Source organism: Macaca thibetana, chromosome 11 (genome assembly GCF_024542745.1).
Source record: "Macaca thibetana thibetana isolate TM-01 chromosome 11, ASM2454274v1, whole genome shotgun sequence".
NCBI classification, from domain to species: Eukaryota; Metazoa; Chordata; class Mammalia; order Primates; family Cercopithecidae; genus Macaca; species Macaca thibetana.
Genome location: NC_065588.1, coordinates 45,947,176 through 45,954,494, shown reverse-complemented (window position 1 = coordinate 45,954,494; position 7,319 = coordinate 45,947,176). Strand labels below are relative to the sequence as shown.

Sequence of the window (7,319 nt, the reverse complement as noted above, 5' to 3'; positions counted from 1 at the left end):
GGAAGGGGAGTGGTATGATGCAGGTCACATGCACAGCACAGCTGGGCCGGCCCTGGGCTGTTTCCAGCCTCTCGGGTCCCAGGCGCTTTCTTTTCTGGAGGCCTCACCCCAATGATACTTAACATCTTAAAATGCCCTCACACTAAATGTATTGCTCTAAATAATTGGAAAGCATTTTTATAACCTTGCTTTAGAAATTAACTTGCTATGAATAAGTTATTTAATGTGTACTTAGCTGTGAGTGACATCTCAGCAATCAGCATGCACAGAGAAGAAATCGAACAAGTTTTATAAATGTAATGAGACTATTTCGAATATTAAATTTGACAGTGAATGAAACTGAAAATATTATGTTTTATAAAGATTTCATCATACATTCTTTGTTTTTACATTTTGGCACCCATAATATTTTCAAAGGTTTCATGTTTTCACAGGCTCTTGGCACTGTGCTTAAGGGGCCTGGTGGCTGAACTTGCTGTGGTCATGGAGGACTTTGACCTTCTGCATGTCCTCTAGCGAGCTCTCTGGCGAGCACGCAGTGTCTGACATTCTTCTCCTGCTTTGGTAACAATTTCATCTTCTTAAAGGCAAAGAAAGCCTGCACGGGTCAAGCTGTGAAGCCAAGAGGGTTGGAAGACAAATATATATGTGTGTGTATCTTTGTGTATATATGTATGTATACATGTTTGTGTATGTATGTGTGTATGTATTTATGTATGTGTGGGTGTATTTATGTATGTATTTGCACATGTGTATATGTGTGTGCATGTGTATGGGTGTGTATGTATATATGTGTATGTGTGTATAGGTACGTGTGTGCATGTATAAATATATATGTGTATAAATGTGTGTGTATGTGTGTATACATGTATGTGTATGCATGTGTATATATGTGTAGATGTGTATATACGTGTGTGTGTGTGGTATTTTTCTAGTGATCAGGTTCGTTGCTACTATACAGGAGCCTCATTTTTTTTTTTTTCAGAGCAAAGTTGACATTTCTGGTCAATGTATTGCTTCTACCCCAAAAAAATTCAGGGAAGACAAGGCATGGGAAGGAGTATTTCTCTGAGCATTGCTTCAAGCCATATTCGAGGACTGGCCGTAGCTCTGCTTGCATGGCCCACAGCCTCAGATGAGGAACCAAAACAAATGTGGAAGGGGACATGGGAGAAGGGTCTACTCTAGCCTTGACTAACTGCAAAGAGGCATACAGTGGAAGGGAGAAAAACCCTTCAAAAACAACCCAGCCATAGAGCCAGGGAGGGGAAAGCCATGCATGGTCTGAAAAGTCAGAAAACAGATGAATATGACTCTGTGATCAGAGGAGTCATCTTCTCAAGAAAAGAAGATGTGCATGGCTGGGATGCTGTAACTATCAAGTGAGGACTTTGAAGGCAGGACTTTGAAGGTAGCTACATCTAACATGTTACAAGATCTGCCTCTAACAGGTGGGCAACATGCAGGAACAGATGCGGAATTTGAGTAGAGAGTAGAAAATTGTACAAAAGAAATGGAAACTTGAAGATACCAGAAATTAAACCGCTGGGTGCGGTGGCTCATGCCTGTAATCCCAACACTTTTGGGAGGCTGAGGGGGGCGGATCACGAGGTCAAGAGATCGAGACCATCCTGGCCAACATGGTGAAACCCCGTCTCTACTAAAAACACAAAATTTAGCTGGGTATGGTGGTGCATGCCTGTAGTCCCAGCTACTTGGGAGGCTGAGGTAGGAAAATTGCTTGAACCTGGGAGGTGGAGGTTGCAGTAAGCCGAGATTGTGCCACTGCACTCCAGCCTGGTGACACAGTGAGACTCCATCTCAAAAAAAAAAAGAAATTCTTAACGTCAGAGATATAGAAATCCTTTGGCAGGTTTATCAGCCAACTAGACAAAAGAAAGGCAAAAACCAATTTGTGAATTTGAGGCAAGATCAATAGAAATTAGCCAACTATAACACAGACAGAGTAAAAACAAACCAGCAAACCCCAAACCAAACATACAAGATGTGTGGGATAATACCAATGGTTTCACACACATGTGATCAAAGTCCCAGAAGGAAAAGGGAGAAGAAATATTTAAAGAGCTATTTGAAGAGATAATCACCGAGAATTTCCAAAATTAAAGACAAGAAGCCACAGATCCAAGGAGCTCAGAGAACCGAAGCAGGATAAATACAAAGAAAAACATACTTCAGCATATCATAGTCAAACCTGAAACCAAAGATGAGAGAAGAACTTGAAAGCAGCCAGAAAGTAAAAGTTACCCAGTAGAGTAAGAAATAAAGCAGTCTTCTCAGGCAGTCTTGTGAGTTATGGGTCCACAAGATAACCCAGGAGTCTTCTAAAATATTCCTCCATTTGGGGGCAATTAGCTTAGGCAGGTATCTGTTATCTGCAAAAAACAATTGGCTGGGATGTAATATCCCAGTCCTCCATACCCTGGCCCTGGCTCTTTTGTCACACTCCGGCCCTGCTCTCTGCACACCCTGGGGAGGCCCTCCGCTGGTTAGTGACTTCATCAGCCCCTCAAACACTATTTATTGCCTCTGAGCTGGGAGGAAGCTGAGCAGGTGGAGGCTGGATACACTAGTCACCGACCTCAGTGACCCTTGAGGCAGGCCCTGGGGTCTGACTGCTGCCGCACATTCTTTCCCGGGAGCTGAGCAGCCTGGAACGACCAAAGCCTGAGTCCAGCTGGTGCACCAGTCAGGGTGCTGCCACAGAGATGTTCACTGCCACAGGCAGCAGTGCTGTGAGCGGGCAGCTGCCAATGATTCAGGCCGCCACTGGTCAAGAAGATTCAGGTTTCCTCTCTCATCACCCCCAGGCTGTCTGTTAGGTGCACCGTGTCCTCATTCTCTGGAAGAGAGGAGGAACCTTTCCTGCAGAAGCCACAAGGAGGCAGCAAAGTGCTTGTCTAAGGGCCTCAGCTGGCCTGGAGAGGGGATGGGAATTAGAAGGGAGGGAACTGCATAAAGAGGGACACGAGGGAAGCTGGTGGGGTTCCTGAGAAGGTGCAGGTGGAACGTGGACAGCAAGTGCGGCAGAGGGAGGAGAAGACTTGAGGCATTCCTCACCCATGCTGTGGACACGGGGATCCTGCGGAGGACTCATGGTGGTGGAGTCTGCTCTCCCTTGGCCTGGGGCCCCTTCCTCCATACTTGACCGCCTACCCCCAGCAGGTCCTCTGCTCTGTATGGCAGAGATCTATCCCTGCAAATGACCCTTTGGGCAGTCGTTTTTAGGAGCTCTGCCAGGAGGCCCTTCCCATGGACTTCCTCAAGCATTTAGCATGGCCCCATTGATTCATTTACTTTCATTCATTCATTCAACAAGTACCTATTGGACACCTAACATGAGGCAATGTTCTAGGTGTTAGGGATACTGTAGTGAGTAAAACAAATTTTTAAAAAGTGCTTTCATGGCCGGGTGCGGTGGCTCAAGTCTGTAATCCCAGCACTTTGGGAGGCCGAGGTGGGCGGATCATGAGATCAGGAAATCGAGACCATCCTGGCTAACATGGTGAAACCCCATCTCCACTAAAAATGCAAAAAATTAGCCAGGCATGATGGCAGGCGCCTGTAGTCCCAGCTAATCAGCAGGCTGAGGCAGGAGAATGACATGAACCCGGGCAGCGGAGGTTGCGTGAGCCAAGATCATGCCACTGCACTCCAGCCTGGGCGACTGAGCGAGACTCCATCTCAAAAACAAACAAACAAACAAACAAAAACGTGCTTTCACAAAGCTTGTATTCTATGGGGGGAAAAGACAAGAAACAAAAATAAATTAGTAAAATGCACAGTTATGTCAGAGCATAAAAGGTGCCACGGAGAAACACAAATTTCAAGAGGGATAAGGCAGCAGAATGCAGGGGAGTGGGTGTTACCATTTAAAGTAGAGAGGGCACGGCAGGATGTTAGAGTGAAGACCTGAAGCTAGTGAGGAGGTGAGCTGGGGGAAGGGGGTGCTGGGCAGGGAGAGGAGGCTGAGGTGAGAGCCTGCCTGGCACACTCAGGGGACAGCAAGGTGCCCGGGGTAGCTGATGTGGGTGAGTGGGAGGGTGGGAGGAGTCACACTGCAGAGGCCACTGGGAGGCAGATCACACAAGGCCTTGTAGGCCACCGTAAAGACCTCTGTTCACCTGGAATGCAATGGGAGCCATTGCAGAATTCTGAGCAGAGAAGTGACATCATCTGTCCTTCAATTCAAGAGCATCCTCTGGCTGCAACCATGAGCACAGACTGGGAGCAGGGAGCAGGGAGACCAGCTGGAAGCTGTTTCAATCTCTATCCTATTCAGAAAGCCTAGTCATGAAGGCCAGACGTGGTGGCTCATGCCTATAATCCTAGCACTTTGGGAGGCCGCAGTGGGTGGATCACCTGAGGTCGAGTTTGAGACCAGCTTGGTCAACATGGTGAAACTCTGTCTCTACTAAAAAAACACAAAAATTAGTCGGGCATAGTGGCAGGCACCTGTAATCCCAGATGCTCGGGAGGCTGAGGCAGGAGAATCGCTTGAACTTGGGAAGCAGAGATTCAAGTGAGCTGAGATCACATCATTGCACTCCAGCCAGAGAGACAAGAGTGAGACTCCGTCTCAAAAGAAAAAAAAAAAAAAATGCTTAGTCAATGAGCTCAGATGGCCCTTCCACCATGAAGCTTCCACTAATCCTCCCTAAGCCTCCCCTTCTCCTGGGGGCTCTCCTGCCTTTGTGTGTGGATCTCTTCCAGCATTGGTCCATCTTTTTTTTTTTTTTTGAGACAGAGTCTCGCTATAACCCAGGCAGGAGTGCAGCAGTACGATCTTGGCTCACTGCAAGCTCTGCCTCCGGGTTCACGCCATTCTCCTGCCTCAGCCTCCCGAGTAGCTGGGACTACAGGCGCCCGCCACCTCGCCCGGCTATCTCTTCCAGCATTGGTCCATCTTGCCTTTGTTCTGGGATTATTGGTGAGCCTGTCCTCAACCCCACTAGAACTGAAACTCTTTAAGAAGGATGCCCAGTTGCTCTCACAGGTGTAGCTTCCCCTCTACCCGGATCCTCGAAGGGCCATGAACACAGTAGAAACCAAGTCAAGCTTTCCCTAAGGAGTAAGTGCTCCCACTCCTCCTTGCCTGCTTCTGAGGCTTCTTCCGGGCTGTGTTTCTGCCTGGAGCGCCACAATCGTTGTATTAAATGCTTAGCTACCATGACAGCCCTAGTGCCTTCTGTGAGCTGCATGTCACCATCCCTCAGCACAGCCAGGTTTACAGGACACAGCTTGTCACCGGTCCATAAGGCAGCCTGTCAGTGCTGGCAGGAAGCACACACAAACCAGTGAGTTTGCACAGCCAGTGGCCTCTCTGGAGGCTCCTGGGGGCAATTAAATGAGTAAGTTTTCATTTATTGATTCCTTAAACATTTATTGAGCACCTACTGTGCTGCCATGATCTGTATTAGGCAGCAGGGGCACGGAAGTGAGTAAAACTCATTTCCCAGGAGCCTACTGCAAACACAGGGTGCTGACTGGATGCAAAGCACTGGCACAGTTACAGAAATACATTCAAGCGGCCGGGCGCGGTGGCTCAAGCCTGTAATCCCAGCACTTTGGGAGGCTGAGGCGGGTGGATCACAAGGTCAGGAGATCGAGACCATCCTGGCTAACATGGTGAAACCCCGTCTCTACTAAAAATATAAAAAAACTAGCCGGGCGAGGTGGCTGGCGCCTGTAGTCCCAGCTACTTGGAGGCTGAGGCGGGAGAATAGCGTGAACCCGGGAGGCGGAGCTTGCAGTGAGCCGAGATCGCACCACTGCACTCCAGCCTGGGCCACACAGCAAGACTCCGTCTCAAAAAAAAAAAAAAAAAAAAAAAAAGAAATACATTCAAGTATTGTCCTGAACTCTCAAGGACTCACAATCCACCCACCACTCCTTCAGCAATTGTACTGTGCCAAGTGCTGGAGTTGGCGCTGAAAAGAGGGGTCATGGCAAGCCTCGCGGGGTGATGCTTGAGTAGAGACTTAAAAGGTGGAGAGGCAAGCCATGGGGGAATGGCGACATTGGGACAGACTCCCCTCACACTCCAGTGTGGAGAAAGAGTAGTAATCGGTAGGGAGCTAGTGTGTGAACGCAAGACAAAGTGCAACGGAGAACGGGGAAGACATCCACGGCAGTGAAGGTCTGGGGAGGCCTTTGGGGCTGAGTGGGATCTCCATGAAATGTGGAAGGATGGGTGGAACTATGGCAGGGGGCAGGGGGGCAGGAAATCCAAGGGAAGACGACACTGTAAGCACAGAGCATGTTCATGTGGCAGCAGGCGGCCAGTGTGGCTGTAGTTCCACACCATGTATTGTACGAGATAAGACCAGCTGGGACTGGATGTGGATGGGCTTGAAGGCCAACCAGAGGATGCTCCTCTGTAGGCAGTGGAGAGTCACTGATGGCAGCGTGGAGAATTTAGAGAATGGAGACAGGGAGAACAAGGAGAGGAGCAGTTGTGGAGGTGTGCGCGACAGTCATGTAAAGAACCAGTTACAACTGTAGTCACTCACTCATGCCCTTGCTTGTCCACAGACATAGTTATTATACACAAAACTTCGTGCTCCATTGAAGGTGGGATAAGACAGATGGGGAGAAAACAAAGAAAAATAAAACCCAGTTTACGTGGAGGATTTTAAATCAAGGGAGAGACAGACACCAGTAAAACCCAAGCACACTCTTCCTTAAGGTCTGTGATATGATGCTATTCTTGGTTTCCCACCCACGTTCCCCACACTCCTCCAGCTCCTGCAGATTTTCATTCTCTTCTGCCTGTGTTCCCTAGGGGCTGCTCCAGTGCCTGGACTCTCCTCTCATGCCATAGGACATCCTAAGATGACTTCAGATTGCCCTGTTGCCTCAAATATCAGCTGTACAATGAAGATTCCCAAATCTATCCCCAATTCTAATCTCTCCTCTGAGTCATAGAGCTGTATACGCAAACGCTCAACTGCACATTCCAACTGGCTGCCCACTGGCCCTTCCAACTTGATCAATGCAAATGAAACTCATCACATTTCCTTCTCACCCCCAACCCCTGTGGCTCCACTTGTGCCTCTGGTCTCATTGTGTATCTGCCAGCCTCATCCACTGCCAAAGCCTGAAACGGGCATCACAGGTGCCTGAGCTCCTGCACCCATTCATGCAATCTCTCACCAAGCCCTGTCATCGTCTACATCTTTTGTGTCTTCCCCTCAGTGACTACCCTAAATCGGGCCACCAACTAATCTCCCTGGCTTCTGTTTTACTCTTTCAATCTATGCTCCATACTAAGCCAGAGACATCTAAGATGCAGGTCTGAT

General features: G+C 48.5%; 1 protein-coding gene across 1 annotated transcript in view; it reads left to right on the top strand.

Annotated features, from left to right (window-relative positions):
* The window catches only part of LOC126930835 (tubulin alpha-1A chain), a 421,509-nt gene that overhangs the window by 2,706 nt on the left and 411,484 nt on the right, over positions 1–7,319 (top strand). The window lies entirely within an intron of this gene.